Consider the following 14921-nt stretch of genomic DNA (forward strand, 5'->3'; position numbering starts at 1 on the left):
TTTTCCTAATTGATAACACTATGTTGCCACGACGATGAAAAATTGAAATGGCCTACATTTACCTCGTCCGATCACCGAAGTCAAGCAACGTAGAGCGCAGTCAGTACTTGGATGGGTGACCGCCTGGGAATACTGGGTGCCGTAGGCCTTCCTTTTCCTATTTAGAACACTGTCTTGCCACAAGGAAAGCGATTTGAAAATCGAATATATTAATAAATAACTCGATTGTTTTTATATATTAGAATTTAATACATATATATGTGAAATATAGATTAACGTAATATATATTAAATACATTCATTATAATATATATATTAAATCCACTGATAATAACCTACCAAACAACTAGCCTACATTTCACCTCTTGTAATGTCTACGGCCACATCACGATTTCATAATTGATAACACTATGTTGCCACGACAATGAGAAATTGAAATCGCGTACATTGTCTTGCCACAAAGGTGTCTTGCCACAAGGAAAGCGATTTGAAAATCGAATATATTAATTAATAACTCGTTTGTTTTTATATATTATAATTTTCTACATATATATGTAAAATATAGATTAACATAATATATATTAAATCCATGCATGTATAATATATATATTAAGTGCACTCATCATAACCTACCAAACAAGTAGCCTACATTTCACCTCTTAGAATGTCTACGGCCACATCACGATGACTATTCCGGTTCTCGTCCGATCACCGAAGTCAAGCAACGTAGAGCGCAGTCAGTACTTGGATGGGTGACCGCCTGGGAATACTGGATGCCGTAGGCTTTTATTTTCCTAATTGATAACACTATGTTGCCACGACGATGAAAAATTGAAATGGCCTACATTTACCTCGTCCGATCACCGAAGTCAAGCAACGTAGAGCGCAGTCAGTACTTGGATGGGTGACCGCCTGGGAATACTGGGTGCCGTAGGCCTTCCTTTTCCTATTTAGAACACTGTCTTGCCACAAGGAAAGCGATTTGAAAATCGAATATATTAATAAATAACTCGATTGTTTTTATATATTAGAATTTAATACATATATATGTGAAATATAGATTAACGTAATATATATTAAATACATTCATTATAATATATATATTAAATCCACTGATAATAACCTACCAAACAACTAGCCTACATTTCACCTCTTGTAATGTCTACGGCCACATCACGATTTCATAATTGATAACACTATGTTGCCACGACAATGAGAAATTGAAATCGCGTACATTGTCTTGCCACAAAGGTGTCTTGCCACAAGGAAAGCGATTTGAAAATCGAATATATTAATTAATAACTCGTTTGTTTTTATATATTATAATTTTCTACATATATATGTAAAATATAGATTAACATAATATATATTAAATCCATGCATGTATAATATATATATTAAGTGCACTCATCATAACCTACCAAACAAGTAGCCTACATTTCACCTCTTAGAATGTCTACGGCCACATCACGATGACTATACCGGTTCTCGTCCGATCACCGAAGTCAAGCAACGTAGAGCGCAGTCAGTACTTGGATGGGTGACCGCCTGGGAATACTGGGTGCCGTAGGCCTTCCTTTTCCTATTTAGAACACTGTCTTGCCACAAGGAAAGCGATTTGAAAATCGAATATATTAATAAATAACTCGATTGTTTTTATATATTAGAATTTAATACATATATATGTGAAATATAGATTAACGTAATATATATTAAATACATTCATTATAATATATATATTAAATCCACTGATAATAACCTACCAAACAACTAGCCTACATTTCACCTCTTGTAATGTCTACGGCCACATCACGATTTCATAATTGATAACACTATGTTGCCACGACAATGAGAAATTGAAATCGCGTACATTGTCTTGCCACAAAGGTGTCTTGCCACAAGGAAAGCGATTTGAAAATCGAATATATTAATTAATAACTCGTTTGTTTTTATATATTATAATTTTCTACATATATATGTAAAATATAGATTAACATAATATATATTAAATCCATGCATGTATAATATATATATTAAGTGCACTCATCATAACCTACCAAACAAGTAGCCTACATTTCACCTCTTAGAATGTCTACGGCCACATCACGATGACTATACCGGTTCTCGTCCGATCACCGAAGTCAAGCAACGTAGAGCGCAGTCAGTACTTGGATGGGTGACCGCCTGGGAATACTGGGTGCCGTAGGCCTTCCTTTTCCTAATTGATAACACTATGTTGCCACGACGATGATAAATTGAAATGGCCTACATTGACCTCTTCTTATGTCTACGGCCATATCACGTTGACTATACCGGTTCTCGTCCGATCACCGAAGTCAAGCAACGTAGAGCGCAGTCAGTACTTGGATGGGTGACCGCCTGGGAATACTGGGTGCCGTAGGCCTTCCTTTTCCTAATTAGAACCCTGTCTTGCCACAAGGAAAGCGATTTGAAAATCGAATATATTAATAAATAACTCGATTGTTTTTATATATTAGAATTTAATACATATATATGTGAAATATAGATTAACGTAATATATATTAAATACATTCATTATAATATATATATTAAATCCACTGATAATAACCTACCAAACAACTAGCCTACATTTCACCTCTTGTAATGTCTACGGCCACATCACGATTTCATAATTGATAACACTATGTTGCCACGACAATGAGAAATTGAAATCGCGTACATTGTCTTGCCACAAAGGTGTCTTGCCACAAGGAAAGCGATTTGAAAATCGAATATATTAATAAATAACTCGTTTGTTTTTATATATTATAATTTTCTACATATATATGTAAAATATAGATTAACATAATATATATTAAATCCATGCATGTATAATATATATATTAAGTGCACTCATCATAACCTACCAAACAAGTAGCCTACATTTCACCTCTTAGAATGTCTATGGCCACATCACGATGACTATACCGGTTCTCGTCCGATCACCGAAGTCAAGCAACGTAGAGCGCACTCAGTACTTGGATGGGTGACCGCCTGGGAATACTGGGTGCCGTAGGCTTTTATTTTCCTCATTGATAACACTATGTTGCCACGACGATGAGAAAGTGAAATGGCCTACATTGACCTCTTATGTAAACGGCCATATCACGTTGACTATACCGGTTCTCGTCCGATCACCGAAGTCAAGCAACGTAGAGCGCAGTCAGTACTTGGATGGGTGACCGCCTGGGAATACTGGGTGCCGTAGGCTTTTATTTTCCTCATTGATAACACTATGTTGCCACGACGATGAGAAATTGAAATGGCCTACATTGACCTCTTGTTATGTCTACGGCCATATCACGTTGACTATACCGGTTCTCGTCCGATCACCGAAGTCAAGCAACGTAGAGCGCAGTCAGTACTTGGATGGGTGACCGCCTGGGAATACTGGGTGCCGTAGGCTTTTATTTTCCTCATTGATAACACTATGTTGCCACGACGATGAGAAATTGAAATGGCCTACATTGACCTCTTGTTATGTCTACGGCCATATCACGTTGACTATACCGGTTCTCGTCCGATCACCGAAGTCAAGCAACGAAGAGCGCAGTCAGTACTTGGATGGGTGACCGCCTGGGAATACTGGATGCCGTAGGCTTTTATTTTCTTAATTGATAACACTATGTTGCCACGACGATGAAAAATTGAAATGGCCTACATTGACCTCTTGTTATGTCTACGGCCATATCACGTTGACTATACCGGTTCTCGTCCGATCACAGAAGTCAAGCATCGAAGAGCGCAGTCAGTACTTGGATGGGTGACCGCCTGGGAATACTGGGTGTCGTAGGCTGTTATTTTCATAATTGATAACACTATGTTGCCACGACGATGAGAAATTGAAATGGCCTACATTGACCTCTTGTTATGTCTACGGCCATATCACGTTCACTATACCGGTTCTCGTCCGATCACCGAAGTCAAGCAACGTAGAGCGCAGTCAGTACTTGGATGGGTGACCGCCTGGGAATACTGGGTGCCGTAGGCCTTTCTTTTTCTAATTAGAACACTGTCTTGCCACAAGGAAAGCGATTTGAAAATCGAATATATTAATAAATAACTCGATTGTTTTTATATATTAGAAATTAATACATATATATGTGAAATATAGATTAACTTAATATATATTAAATACATTCATGTATAATATATACATTAAATCCACTCATCATAACCTACCAAACAACTAGCCTGCATTTCACCTCTTGTAATGTCTACGGCCACATCACGTTCAATATAGCGGTTCTCGTCCGATCACCGAAGTCAAGCAACGTAGAGCGCAGTCAGTACTAAGGTGGGTGACCGCCTGGGAATACTGGGTGCCGTAGGCTTTTATTTTCACAATTGATAACACTATGTTGCCACGACGATGAGAAATTGAAATGGCCTCCATTGACCTCTTGTTATGTCTACGGCCATATCACGTTGACTATACCGGTTCTCGTCCGATCACCGAAGTCAAGCAACGTAGAGCGCAGTCAGTACTTGGATGGGTGACCGCCTGGGAATACTGGGTGCAGTAGGCTTTTATTTTCCTAATTGATAACACTATGTTGCCACGACGATGAGAAATTGAAATGGCCTACATTGACCTCTTCTTATGTCTACGGCCATATCACGTTCACTATACCGGTTCTCGTCCGATCACCGAAGTCAAGCAACGTAGAGCGCAGTCAGTACTTGGATGGGTGACCGCCTGGGAATACTGGGTGCCGTAGGCCTTCCTTTTCCTAATTAGAACACTGTCTTGCCACAAGGAAAGCGATTTGAAAATCGAATATATTAATAAATAACTCGATTGTTTTTATATATTAGAATTTAATACATATATATGTGAAATATAGATTAACTTAATATATATTAAATACATTTATGTATAATATATACATTAAATCCACTCATCATAACCTACCAAACAACTAGCCTGCATTTCACCTCTTGTAATGTCTACGGCCACATCACGTTGACTATACCGGTTCTCGTCCGATCACCGAAGTCAAGCAACGTAGAGCGCAGTCAGTACTTGGATGGGTGACCGCCTGGGAATACTGGGTGCCGTAGGCTTTTATTTTCCTAATTGATAACACTATGTTGCCACGACGATGAGAAAGTGAAATGGCCTACATTGACCTCTTGTTATGTCTACGGCCATATCACGTTGACTATACCGGTTCTCGTCCGATCACCGAAGTCAAGCAACGTAGAGCGCAGTCAGTACTTGGATGGGTGACCGCCTGGGAATACTGGGTGCCGTAGGCTTTTATTTTCCTAATTGATAACACTATGTTGCCACGACGATGAAAAATTGAAATGGCCTACATTGACCTCTTGTTATGTCTACGGCCATATCACGTTGACTATACCGGTTCTCGTCCGATCACCGAAGTCAAGCAACGTAGAGCGCAGTCAGTACTTGGATGGGTGACCGCCTGGGAATACTGGGTGCCGTAGGCCTTTCTTTTTCTAATTAGAACACTGTCTTGCCACAAGGAAAGCGATTTGAAAATCGAATATATTAATAAATAACTCGATTGTTTTTATATATTAGAATTTAATACATATATATGTGAAATATAGATTAACTTAATATATATTAAATACATTCATGTATAATATATACATTAAATCCACTCATCATAACCTACCAAACAACTAGCCTGCATTTCACCTCTTGTAATGTCTACGGCCACATCACGATGACTATACCGGTTCTCGTCCGATCAGGTAAGTCAAGCAACGTAGAGCGCAGTCAGTACTTGGATGGGTGACCGCCTGGGAATACTGGGTGCCGTAGGCTTTTATTTTCCTCATTGATAACACTATGTTGCCACGATGATGAGAAATTGAAATGGCCTACATTGACCTCTTGTCATGTCTACGGCCATATCACGTTGACTATACCGGTTCTCGTCCGATCACAGAAGTCAAGCATCGAAGAGCGCAGTCAGTACTTGGATGGGTGACCGCCTGGGAATACTGGGTGCCGTAGGCTTTTATTTTCCTAATTGATAACACTATGTTGCCACGACGATGAGAAATTGAAATGGCCTACATTGTCTTGCCACAAGGAAAAAGATTTGAAAATCGAATATATTAATAACTACTATATGTAAAATATAGGTTAACATAATATATATTAAATCCATTCATATATAATATATATATTAAATCCACTCATCATAACCTACCAAACAACTAGCCTACATTTCACCTCTTAGAATGTCTACGGCCACATCACGATGACTATACCGGTTCTCGTCCGATCACCGAAGTCAAGCAACGTAGAGCGCAGTCAGTACTTGGATGGGTGACCGCCTGGGAATACTGGGTGCAGTAGGCTTTTATTTTCCTAATTGATAACACTATGTTGCCACGACGATGAGAAATTGAAATGGCCTACATTGACCTCTTCTTATGTCTACGGCCATATCACGTTGACTATACCGGTTCTCGTCCGATCACCGAAGTCAAGCAACGTAGAGCGCAGTCAGTACTTGGATGGGTGACCGCCTGGGAATACTGGGTGCCGTAGGCCTTCCTTTTCCTAATTAGAACCCTGTCTTGCCACAAGGAAAGCGATTTGAAAATCGAATATATTAATAAATAACTCGATTGTTTTTATATATTAGAATTTAATACATATATATGTGAAATATAGATTAACGGAATATATATTAAATACATTCATTATAATATATATATTAAATCCACTGATAATAACCTACCAAACAACTAGCCTACATTTCACCTCTTGTAATGTCTACGGCCACATCACGATTTCATAATTGATAACACTATGTTGCCACGACGATGAGAAATTGAAATCGCGTACATTGTCTTGCCACAAAGAAGGTGTCTTGCCACAAGGAAAGCGATTTGAAAATCGAATATATTAATAAATAACTCGTTTGTTTTTATATATTATAATTTTCTACATATATATGTAAAATATAGATTAAAATAATATATATTAAATCCATTCATGTATAATATATATATTAAGTGCACTCATCATAACCTACCAAACAAGTAGCCTATATTTCACCTCCTAGAATGTCTACGGCCACATCACGATGACTATACCGGTTCTCGTCCGATCAGGTAAGTCAAGCAACGTAGAGCGCAGTCAGTACTTGGATGGGTGACCGCCTGGGAATACTGGGTGCCGTAGGCTTTTATTTTCCTAATTGATAACACTATGTTGCCACGACGATGAAAAATTCAAATGGCCTGCATTGAGCTCTTGTTATGTCTACGGCCATATCACGTTGACTATACCGGTTCTCGTCCGATCACCGAAGTCAAGCAACGTAGAGCGCAGTCAGTACTTGGATGGATGACCGCCTGGGAATACTGGGTGCCGTAGGCTTTTATTTTCACAATTGATAACACTATGTTGCCACGACGATGAGAAATTGAAATGGCCTCCATTGACCTCTTGTTATGTCTACGGCCATATCACGTTGACTATACCGGTTCTCGTCCGATCACCGAAGTCAAGCAACGTAGAGCGCAGTCAGTACTTGGATGGGTGACCGCCTGGGAATACTGGGTGCAGTAGGCTTTTATTTTCCTAATTGATAACACTATGTTGCCACGACGATGAGAAATTGAAATGGCCTACATTGACCTCTTCTTATGTCTACGGCCATATCACGTTCACTATACCGGTTCTCGTCCGATCACCGAAGTCAAGCAACGTAGAGCGCAGTCAGTACTTGGATGGGTGACCGCCTGGGAATACTGGGTGCCGTAGGCCTTCCTTTTCCTAATTAGAACACTGTCTTGCCACAAGGAAAGCGATTTGAAAATCGAATATATTAATAAATAACTCGATTGTTTTTATATATTAGAATTTAATACATATATATGTGAAATATAGATTAACTTAATATATATTAAATACATTTATGTATAATATATACATTAAATCCACTCATCATAACCTACCAAACAACTAGCCTGCATTTCACCTCTTGTAATGTCTACGGCCACATCACGTTGACTATACCGGTTCTCGTCCGATCACCGAAGTCAAGCAACGTAGAGCGCAGTCAGTACTTGGATGGGTGACCGCCTGGGAATACTGGGTGCCGTAGGCTTTTATTTTCCTAATTGATAACACTATGTTGCCACGACGATGAGAAAGTGAAATGGCCTACATTGACCTCTTGTTATGTCTACGGCCATATCACGTTGACTATACCGGTTCTCGTCCGATCACCGAAGTCAAGCAACGTAGAGCGCAGTCAGTACTTGGATGGGTGACCGCCTGGGAATACTGGGTGCCGTAGGCTTTTATTTTCCTAATTGATAACACTATGTTGCCACGACGATGAAAAATTGAAATGGCCTACATTGACCTCTTGTTATGTCTACGGCCATATCACGTTGACTATACCGGTTCTCGTCCGATCACCGAAGTCAAGCAACGTAGAGCGCAGTCAGTACTTGGATGGGTGACCGCCTGGGAATACTGGGTGCCGTAGGCCTTTCTTTTTCTAATTAGAACACTGTCTTGCCACAAGGAAAGCGATTTGAAAATCGAATATATTAATAAATAACTCGATTGTTTTTATATATTAGAATTTAATACATATATATGTGAAATATAGATTAACTTAATATATATTAAATACATTCATGTATAATATATACATTAAATCCACTCATCATAACCTACCAAACAACTAGCCTGCATTTCACCTCTTGTAATGTCTACGGCCACATCACGATGACTATACCGGTTCTCGTCCGATCAGGTAAGTCAAGCAACGTAGAGCGCAGTCAGTACTTGGATGGGTGACCGCCTGGGAATACTGGGTGCCGTAGGCTTTTATTTTCCTCATTGATAACACTATGTTGCCACGATGATGAGAAATTGAAATGGCCTACATTGACCTCTTGTCATGTCTACGGCCATATCACGTTGACTATACCGGTTCTCGTCCGATCACAGAAGTCAAGCATCGAAGAGCGCAGTCAGTACTTGGATGGGTGACCGCCTGGGAATACTGGGTGCCGTAGGCTTTTATTTTCCTAATTGATAACACTATGTTGCCACGACGATGAGAAATTGAAATGGCCTACATTGTCTTGCCACAAGGAAAAAGATTTGAAAATCGAATATATTAATAACTACTATATGTAAAATATAGGTTAACATAATATATATTAAATCCATTCATATATAATATATATATTAAATCCACTCATCATAACCTACCAAACAACTAGCCTACATTTCACCTCTTAGAATGTCTACGGCCACATCACGATGACTATACCGGTTCTCGTCCGATCACCGAAGTCAAGCAACGTAGAGCGCAGTCAGTACTTGGATGGGTGACCGCCTGGGAATACTGGGTGCAGTAGGCTTTTATTTTCCTAATTGATAACACTATGTTGCCACGACGATGAGAAATTGAAATGGCCTACATTGACCTCTTCTTATGTCTACGGCCATATCACGTTGACTATACCGGTTCTCGTCCGATCACCGAAGTCAAGCAACGTAGAGCGCAGTCAGTACTTGGATGGGTGACCGCCTGGGAATACTGGGTGCCGTAGGCCTTCCTTTTCCTAATTAGAACCCTGTCTTGCCACAAGGAAAGCGATTTGAAAATCGAATATATTAATAAATAACTCGATTGTTTTTATATATTAGAATTTAATACATATATATGTGAAATATAGATTAACGGAATATATATTAAATACATTCATTATAATATATATATTAAATCCACTGATAATAACCTACCAAACAACTAGCCTACATTTCACCTCTTGTAATGTCTACGGCCACATCACGATTTCATAATTGATAACACTATGTTGCCACGACGATGAGAAATTGAAATCGCGTACATTGTCTTGCCACAAAGAAGGTGTCTTGCCACAAGGAAAGCGATTTGAAAATCGAATATATTAATAAATAACTCGTTTGTTTTTATATATTATAATTTTCTACATATATATGTAAAATATAGATTAAAATAATATATATTAAATCCATGCATGTATAATATATATATTAAGTGCACTCATCATAACCTACCAAACAAGTAGCCTACATTTCACCTCTTAGAATGTCTACGGCCACATCACGATGACTATACCGGTTCTCGTCCGATCACCGAAGTCAAGCAACAAAGAGCGCAGTCAGTACTTGGATGGGTGACCGCCTGGGATTACTGGGTGCCGTAGGCTTTTATTTTCCTAATTGATAACACTATGTTGCCACGACGATGAGAAATTGAAATGGCCTCCATTGACCTCTTGTTATGTCTACGGCCATATCACGTTGACTATACCGGTTCTCGTCCGATCACCGAAGTCAAGCAACGTAGAGCGCAGTCAGTACTTGGATGGGTGACCGCCTGGGAATACTGGGTGCCGTAGGCTTTATTTTCCTTATTGATAACACTATGTTGCCACGACGATGAAAAATTGAAATGGCCTACATTGACCTCTTGTTATGTCTACGGCCATATCACGTTGACTATACCGGTTCTCGTCCGATCACCGAAGTCAAGCAACGTAGAGCGCAGTCAGTACTTGGATGGGTGACCGCCTGGGAATACTGGGTGCCGTAGGCTTTTATTTTCACAATTGATAACACTATGTTGCCACGACGATGAGAAATTGAAATGGCCTCCATTGACCTCTTGTTATGTCTACGGCCATATCACGTTGACTATACCGGTTCTCGTCCGATCACCGAAGTCAAGCAACGTAGAGCGCAGTCAGTACTTGGATGGGTGACCGCCTGGGAATACTGGGTGCCGTAGGCTTTTATTTTCACAATTGATAACACTATGTTGCCACGACGATGAGAAATTGAAATGGCCTACATTGTCTTGCCACAAGGAAAGTGTCTTGACAGAAGGAAAGCGATTTGAAAATCAAATATATTAGTAAATAACTCGATTGTTTTTATATATGATCACATATTGAAGCGTTTATGTATTGTTATTAACATTACTTTCACTATTTTCTATCTTTTCTTCATGGGAGTCTTCTGTTTTGTTAAGCCAGCATAGGCTTTTCAGAAGACTTCCATTCACATTGTAATATTTATGTGAAAAAACAAATGAATGAATGAATGAATGATCATTTTCTACATATATATGTAAAATATAGATTAACATAATATATATTAAATCCATTCATGTATAATATATATATTAAGTGCACTCATCATAACCTACCAAACAAGTAGCCTATATTTCACCTCCTAGAATGTCTACGGCCACATCACGATGACTATACCGGTTCTCGTCCGATCAGGTAAGTCAAGCAACGTAGAGCGCAGTCAGTACTTGGATGGGTGACCGCCTGGGAATACTGGGTGCCGTAGGCTTTTATTTTCCTAATTGATAACACTATGTTGCCACGACGATGAAAAATTCAAATGGCCTGCATTGAGCTCTTGTTATGTCTACGGCCATATCACGTTGACTATACCGGTTCTCGTCCGATCACCGAAGTCAAGCAACGTAGAGCGCAGTCAGTACTTGGATGGATGACCGCCTGGGAATACTGGGTGCCGTAGGCTTTTATTTTCACAATTGATAACACTATGTTGCCACGACGATGAGAAATTGAAATGGCCTCCATTGACCTCTTCTTATGTCTACGGCCATATCACGTTGACTATACCGGTTCTCGTCCGATCACCGAAGTCAAGCAACGTAGAGCGCAGTCAGTACTTGGATGGGTGACCGCCTGGGAATACTGGGTGCCGTAGGCTTTTATTTTCACAATTGATAACACTATGTTGCCACGACGATGAGAAATTGAAATGGCCTCCATTGACCTCTTGTTATGTCTACGGCCATATCACGTTGACTATACCGGTTCTCGTCCGATCACCGAAGTCAAGCAACGTAGAGCGCAGTCAGTACTTGGATGGGTGACCGCCTGGGAATACTGGGTGCCGTAGGCTTTTATTTTCACAATTGATAACACTATGTTGCCACGACGATGAGAAATTGAAATGGCCTACATTGTCTTGCCACAAGGAAAGTGTCTTGACAGAAGGAAAGCGATTTGAAAATCAAATATATTAGTAAATAACTCGATTGTTTTTATATATGATCACATATCGAAGCGTTTATGTATTGTTATTAACATTACTTTCACTATTTTCTATCTTTTCTTCATGGGAGTCTTCTGTTTTGTTAAGCCAGCATAGGCTTTTCAGAAGACTTCCATTCACATTGTAATATTTATGTGAAAAAACAAATAAATGAATGAATGAATGATCATTTTCTACATATATATGTAAAATATAGATTAACATAATATATATTAAATCCATTCATGTATAATATATATATTAAGTGCACTCATCATAACCTACCAAACAAGTAGCCTACATTTCACCTCCTAGAATGTCTACGGCCACATCACGATGACTATACCGGTTCTCGTCCGATCAGGTAAGTCAAGCAACGTAGAGCGTAGTCAGTACTTGGATGGGTGACCGCCTGGGAATACTGGGTGCCGTAGGCTTTTATTTTCCTAATTGATAACACTATGTTGCCACGACGATGAGAAATTGAAATGGCCTCCATTGACCTCTTGTTATGTCTACGGCCATATCACGTTGACTATACCGGTTCTCGTCCGATCACCGAAGTCAAGCAACGTTGAGCGCAGTCAGTACTTGGATGGGTGACCGCCTGGGAATACTGGGTGCCGTAGGCTTTTATTTTAACAATTGATAACACTATGTTGCCACGACGATGAGAAATTGAAATGGCCTACATTGTCTTGCCACAAGGAAAGTGTCTTGACAGAAGGAAAGCGATTAAAAAATCAAATATATTAGTAAATAACTCGATTGTCTTTATATATGATCACATATTGAAGCGTTTATGTATTGTTATTAACATTACTTTCACTATTTTCTATCTTTTCTTCATGGGAGTCTTCTGTTTTGTTATGCCAGCATAGGCTTTTCAGAAGACTTCCATTCACATTGTAATATTTATGTGAAAAAACAAATAAATGAATGAATGAATGATCATTTTATACATATATATGTAAAATATAGATTAACATAATATATATTAAATCCATTCATGTATAATATATATATTAAGTGCACTCATCATAACCTACCAAACAAGTAGCCTACATTTCACCTCCTAGAATGTCTACGGCCACATCACGATGACTATACCGGTTCTCGTCCGATCAGGTAAGTCAAGCAACGTAGAGCGCAGTCAGTACTTGGATGGGTGACCGCCTGGGAATACTGGGTGCCGTAGGCTTTTATTTTCCTAATTGATAACACTATGTTGCCACGACGATGAAAAATTGAAATGGCCTTCATTGACCTGTTGTTATGTCTACGGCCATATCACGTTGACTATACCGGTTCTCGTCCGATCACCGAAGTCAAGCAACGTAGAGCGCAGTCAGTACTTGGATGGGTGACCGCCTGGGAATACTGGGTGCCGTAGGCTTTTATTTTCCTAATTGATAACACTATGTTGCCACGACGACGAGAAATTGAAATGGCCTCCATTGACCTCTTGTTATGTCTACGGCCATATCACGTTGACTATACCGGTTCTCGTCCGATCACCGAAGTCAAGCAACGTAGAGCGCAGTCAGTACTTGGATGGGTGACCGCCTGGAAATACTGGGTGCCGTAGGCTTTTATTTTCCTAATTGATAACACTATGTTGCCACGACGATGAGAAATTGAAATGGCCTACATTGTCTTGCCACAAGGAAAGCGATTTGAAAAATCGAATATATTAATAAATAACTACTTTGTTTTTATGTATTAGAATTTTCTACATATACATGTAAAATATAGATTAACATAATATATATTAAATCCATTCATGTATAATATATATATTAAATCCACTCATCATAACCTACCACACAAGTAGCCTGCATTTCACCTCTTGTAATGTCTACGGCAACATCACGTTGACTATACCGGTTCTCGTCCGATCAGGTAAGTCAAGCAACGTAGAGCGCAGTCAGTACTTGGATGGATGACCGCCTGGGAATACTGGGTGCCGTAGGCTTTTATTTTCCTAATTGATAACACTATGTTGCCACGACGATGAAAAATTCAAATGGCCTGCATTGAGCTCTTGTTATGTCTACGGCCATATCACGTTGACTATACCGGTTCTCGTCCGATCACCGAAGTCAAGCAACATAGAGCGCAGTCAGTACTTGGATGGATGACCGCCTGGGAATACTGGGTGCCGTAGGCTTTTATTTTCACAATTGATAACACTATGTTGCCACGACGATGAGAAATTGAAATGGCCTACATTGTCTTGCCAAAAGATAGTGTCTTGACAGAAGGAAAGCGATTTGAAAATCAAATATATTAGTAAATAACTCGATTGTTTTTATATATGATAATTTTATACATATATATGTAAAATATAGATTAACATAATATATATTAAATCCATTCATGTATAATATATATATTAAGTGCACTCATCATAACCTACCAAACAAGTAGCCTACATTTCACCTCCTAGAATGTCTACGGCCACATCACGATGACTATACCGGTTCTCGTCCGATCACCGAAGTCAAGCAACGTAGAGCGCAGTCAGTACTTGGATTGGTGACCGCCTGGGAATACTGGGTGCCGTAGGCTCTTATTTTCCTCATTGATAACACTATGTTGCCACGACGATGAGAAATTGAAATGGCCTACATTGACCTGTTGTTATGTCTACGGCCATATCACGTTGACTATACCGGTTCTCGTCAGATCACCGAAGTCAAGCAACGAAGAGCGCAGTCAGTACTTGGATGGGTGACCGCCTGGGAATACTGGGTGCCGTAGGCTTTTATTTTCACAATTGATAACACTATGTTGCCACGACGATGAGAAATTGA

General features: G+C 39.5%; 28 non-coding genes and 20 pseudogenes across 28 annotated transcripts; all 48 read left to right on the forward strand.

The window, feature by feature from the left end:
• Positions 1 to 665: 665 nt before the first annotated feature.
• On the forward strand, positions 666 to 784 carry LOC139957250 (5S ribosomal RNA; annotated as a pseudogene).
• A 669-nt stretch (positions 785 to 1453) lies between these two features.
• Positions 1454 to 1572, forward strand: LOC139956106 (5S ribosomal RNA). The gene has a single exon (XR_011789330.1). It is a non-coding gene; the product is annotated as a 5S ribosomal RNA (ribosomal RNA).
• A 517-nt stretch (positions 1573 to 2089) lies between these two features.
• On the forward strand, positions 2090 to 2208 carry LOC139956107 (5S ribosomal RNA). The gene has a single exon (XR_011789331.1). It is a non-coding gene; the product is annotated as a 5S ribosomal RNA (ribosomal RNA).
• Positions 2209 to 2284: 76 nt separating this feature from the next.
• Positions 2285 to 2403, forward strand: LOC139956122 (5S ribosomal RNA). Its single transcript, XR_011789336.1, has one exon. It is a non-coding gene; the product is annotated as a 5S ribosomal RNA (ribosomal RNA).
• A 517-nt stretch (positions 2404 to 2920) lies between these two features.
• Positions 2921 to 3039, forward strand: LOC139957135 (5S ribosomal RNA; annotated as a pseudogene).
• Positions 3040 to 3112: 73 nt separating this feature from the next.
• LOC139956239 (5S ribosomal RNA) lies at positions 3113 to 3231 on the forward strand (annotated as a pseudogene).
• A 76-nt stretch (positions 3232 to 3307) lies between these two features.
• LOC139957877 (5S ribosomal RNA) lies at positions 3308 to 3426 on the forward strand. Its single transcript, XR_011789548.1, has one exon. It is a non-coding gene; the product is annotated as a 5S ribosomal RNA (ribosomal RNA).
• A 76-nt stretch (positions 3427 to 3502) lies between these two features.
• Positions 3503 to 3621, forward strand: LOC139956688 (5S ribosomal RNA; annotated as a pseudogene).
• A 76-nt stretch (positions 3622 to 3697) lies between these two features.
• On the forward strand, positions 3698 to 3816 carry LOC139957119 (5S ribosomal RNA; annotated as a pseudogene).
• Positions 3817 to 3892: 76 nt separating this feature from the next.
• LOC139955626 (5S ribosomal RNA) lies at positions 3893 to 4011 on the forward strand. Its single transcript, XR_011788860.1, has one exon. It is a non-coding gene; the product is annotated as a 5S ribosomal RNA (ribosomal RNA).
• Positions 4012 to 4235: 224 nt separating this feature from the next.
• Positions 4236 to 4354, forward strand: LOC139957064 (5S ribosomal RNA; annotated as a pseudogene).
• Positions 4355 to 4430: 76 nt separating this feature from the next.
• On the forward strand, positions 4431 to 4549 carry LOC139955978 (5S ribosomal RNA). Its single transcript, XR_011789203.1, has one exon. It is a non-coding gene; the product is annotated as a 5S ribosomal RNA (ribosomal RNA).
• Positions 4550 to 4625: 76 nt separating this feature from the next.
• On the forward strand, positions 4626 to 4744 carry LOC139955627 (5S ribosomal RNA). The gene has a single exon (XR_011788861.1). It is a non-coding gene; the product is annotated as a 5S ribosomal RNA (ribosomal RNA).
• A 224-nt stretch (positions 4745 to 4968) lies between these two features.
• LOC139955491 (5S ribosomal RNA) lies at positions 4969 to 5087 on the forward strand. Its single transcript, XR_011788730.1, has one exon. It is a non-coding gene; the product is annotated as a 5S ribosomal RNA (ribosomal RNA).
• A 76-nt stretch (positions 5088 to 5163) lies between these two features.
• On the forward strand, positions 5164 to 5282 carry LOC139957885 (5S ribosomal RNA). The gene has a single exon (XR_011789551.1). It is a non-coding gene; the product is annotated as a 5S ribosomal RNA (ribosomal RNA).
• Positions 5283 to 5358: 76 nt separating this feature from the next.
• LOC139956133 (5S ribosomal RNA) lies at positions 5359 to 5477 on the forward strand. The gene has a single exon (XR_011789337.1). It is a non-coding gene; the product is annotated as a 5S ribosomal RNA (ribosomal RNA).
• A 224-nt stretch (positions 5478 to 5701) lies between these two features.
• LOC139957632 (5S ribosomal RNA) lies at positions 5702 to 5820 on the forward strand (annotated as a pseudogene).
• A 76-nt stretch (positions 5821 to 5896) lies between these two features.
• Positions 5897 to 6015, forward strand: LOC139956946 (5S ribosomal RNA; annotated as a pseudogene).
• Positions 6016 to 6244: 229 nt separating this feature from the next.
• Positions 6245 to 6363, forward strand: LOC139957111 (5S ribosomal RNA; annotated as a pseudogene).
• A 76-nt stretch (positions 6364 to 6439) lies between these two features.
• Positions 6440 to 6558, forward strand: LOC139956146 (5S ribosomal RNA). Its single transcript, XR_011789338.1, has one exon. It is a non-coding gene; the product is annotated as a 5S ribosomal RNA (ribosomal RNA).
• Positions 6559 to 7078: 520 nt separating this feature from the next.
• LOC139957633 (5S ribosomal RNA) lies at positions 7079 to 7197 on the forward strand (annotated as a pseudogene).
• A 76-nt stretch (positions 7198 to 7273) lies between these two features.
• LOC139955539 (5S ribosomal RNA) lies at positions 7274 to 7392 on the forward strand. Its single transcript, XR_011788776.1, has one exon. It is a non-coding gene; the product is annotated as a 5S ribosomal RNA (ribosomal RNA).
• A 76-nt stretch (positions 7393 to 7468) lies between these two features.
• Positions 7469 to 7587, forward strand: LOC139955979 (5S ribosomal RNA). The gene has a single exon (XR_011789204.1). It is a non-coding gene; the product is annotated as a 5S ribosomal RNA (ribosomal RNA).
• Positions 7588 to 7663: 76 nt separating this feature from the next.
• LOC139955628 (5S ribosomal RNA) lies at positions 7664 to 7782 on the forward strand. The gene has a single exon (XR_011788862.1). It is a non-coding gene; the product is annotated as a 5S ribosomal RNA (ribosomal RNA).
• Positions 7783 to 8006: 224 nt separating this feature from the next.
• Positions 8007 to 8125, forward strand: LOC139955492 (5S ribosomal RNA). The gene has a single exon (XR_011788731.1). It is a non-coding gene; the product is annotated as a 5S ribosomal RNA (ribosomal RNA).
• Positions 8126 to 8201: 76 nt separating this feature from the next.
• LOC139957886 (5S ribosomal RNA) lies at positions 8202 to 8320 on the forward strand. Its single transcript, XR_011789552.1, has one exon. It is a non-coding gene; the product is annotated as a 5S ribosomal RNA (ribosomal RNA).
• Positions 8321 to 8396: 76 nt separating this feature from the next.
• Positions 8397 to 8515, forward strand: LOC139956157 (5S ribosomal RNA). The gene has a single exon (XR_011789339.1). It is a non-coding gene; the product is annotated as a 5S ribosomal RNA (ribosomal RNA).
• A 224-nt stretch (positions 8516 to 8739) lies between these two features.
• On the forward strand, positions 8740 to 8858 carry LOC139957635 (5S ribosomal RNA; annotated as a pseudogene).
• A 76-nt stretch (positions 8859 to 8934) lies between these two features.
• On the forward strand, positions 8935 to 9053 carry LOC139956947 (5S ribosomal RNA; annotated as a pseudogene).
• Positions 9054 to 9282: 229 nt separating this feature from the next.
• On the forward strand, positions 9283 to 9401 carry LOC139957112 (5S ribosomal RNA; annotated as a pseudogene).
• A 76-nt stretch (positions 9402 to 9477) lies between these two features.
• Positions 9478 to 9596, forward strand: LOC139956170 (5S ribosomal RNA). Its single transcript, XR_011789341.1, has one exon. It is a non-coding gene; the product is annotated as a 5S ribosomal RNA (ribosomal RNA).
• A 520-nt stretch (positions 9597 to 10116) lies between these two features.
• On the forward strand, positions 10117 to 10235 carry LOC139957405 (5S ribosomal RNA; annotated as a pseudogene).
• Positions 10236 to 10311: 76 nt separating this feature from the next.
• Positions 10312 to 10430, forward strand: LOC139957887 (5S ribosomal RNA). The gene has a single exon (XR_011789553.1). It is a non-coding gene; the product is annotated as a 5S ribosomal RNA (ribosomal RNA).
• Positions 10431 to 10505: 75 nt separating this feature from the next.
• Positions 10506 to 10624, forward strand: LOC139957888 (5S ribosomal RNA). The gene has a single exon (XR_011789554.1). It is a non-coding gene; the product is annotated as a 5S ribosomal RNA (ribosomal RNA).
• A 76-nt stretch (positions 10625 to 10700) lies between these two features.
• On the forward strand, positions 10701 to 10819 carry LOC139957889 (5S ribosomal RNA). Its single transcript, XR_011789555.1, has one exon. It is a non-coding gene; the product is annotated as a 5S ribosomal RNA (ribosomal RNA).
• A 450-nt stretch (positions 10820 to 11269) lies between these two features.
• On the forward strand, positions 11270 to 11388 carry LOC139957636 (5S ribosomal RNA; annotated as a pseudogene).
• A 76-nt stretch (positions 11389 to 11464) lies between these two features.
• LOC139955540 (5S ribosomal RNA) lies at positions 11465 to 11583 on the forward strand. Its single transcript, XR_011788777.1, has one exon. It is a non-coding gene; the product is annotated as a 5S ribosomal RNA (ribosomal RNA).
• A 76-nt stretch (positions 11584 to 11659) lies between these two features.
• On the forward strand, positions 11660 to 11778 carry LOC139957892 (5S ribosomal RNA). The gene has a single exon (XR_011789557.1). It is a non-coding gene; the product is annotated as a 5S ribosomal RNA (ribosomal RNA).
• Positions 11779 to 11854: 76 nt separating this feature from the next.
• On the forward strand, positions 11855 to 11973 carry LOC139957893 (5S ribosomal RNA). The gene has a single exon (XR_011789558.1). It is a non-coding gene; the product is annotated as a 5S ribosomal RNA (ribosomal RNA).
• Positions 11974 to 12423: 450 nt separating this feature from the next.
• On the forward strand, positions 12424 to 12542 carry LOC139957486 (5S ribosomal RNA; annotated as a pseudogene).
• Positions 12543 to 12618: 76 nt separating this feature from the next.
• On the forward strand, positions 12619 to 12737 carry LOC139956384 (5S ribosomal RNA). Its single transcript, XR_011789372.1, has one exon. It is a non-coding gene; the product is annotated as a 5S ribosomal RNA (ribosomal RNA).
• A 450-nt stretch (positions 12738 to 13187) lies between these two features.
• LOC139957637 (5S ribosomal RNA) lies at positions 13188 to 13306 on the forward strand (annotated as a pseudogene).
• A 76-nt stretch (positions 13307 to 13382) lies between these two features.
• Positions 13383 to 13501, forward strand: LOC139957894 (5S ribosomal RNA). The gene has a single exon (XR_011789559.1). It is a non-coding gene; the product is annotated as a 5S ribosomal RNA (ribosomal RNA).
• Positions 13502 to 13577: 76 nt separating this feature from the next.
• LOC139955759 (5S ribosomal RNA) lies at positions 13578 to 13696 on the forward strand. The gene has a single exon (XR_011788989.1). It is a non-coding gene; the product is annotated as a 5S ribosomal RNA (ribosomal RNA).
• Positions 13697 to 13961: 265 nt separating this feature from the next.
• LOC139957706 (5S ribosomal RNA) lies at positions 13962 to 14080 on the forward strand (annotated as a pseudogene).
• Positions 14081 to 14156: 76 nt separating this feature from the next.
• LOC139956748 (5S ribosomal RNA) lies at positions 14157 to 14275 on the forward strand (annotated as a pseudogene).
• A 282-nt stretch (positions 14276 to 14557) lies between these two features.
• LOC139957234 (5S ribosomal RNA) lies at positions 14558 to 14676 on the forward strand (annotated as a pseudogene).
• Positions 14677 to 14752: 76 nt separating this feature from the next.
• Positions 14753 to 14871, forward strand: LOC139955224 (5S ribosomal RNA). Its single transcript, XR_011788471.1, has one exon. It is a non-coding gene; the product is annotated as a 5S ribosomal RNA (ribosomal RNA).
• The last annotated feature ends 50 nt before the right edge of the window (positions 14872 to 14921 follow it).

The sequence above is a fragment of the Apostichopus japonicus genome, chromosome 17 (assembly GCF_037975245.1).
Source record: "Apostichopus japonicus isolate 1M-3 chromosome 17, ASM3797524v1, whole genome shotgun sequence".
Lineage (NCBI taxonomy): Eukaryota > Metazoa > Echinodermata > Holothuroidea > Aspidochirotida > Stichopodidae > Apostichopus > Apostichopus japonicus.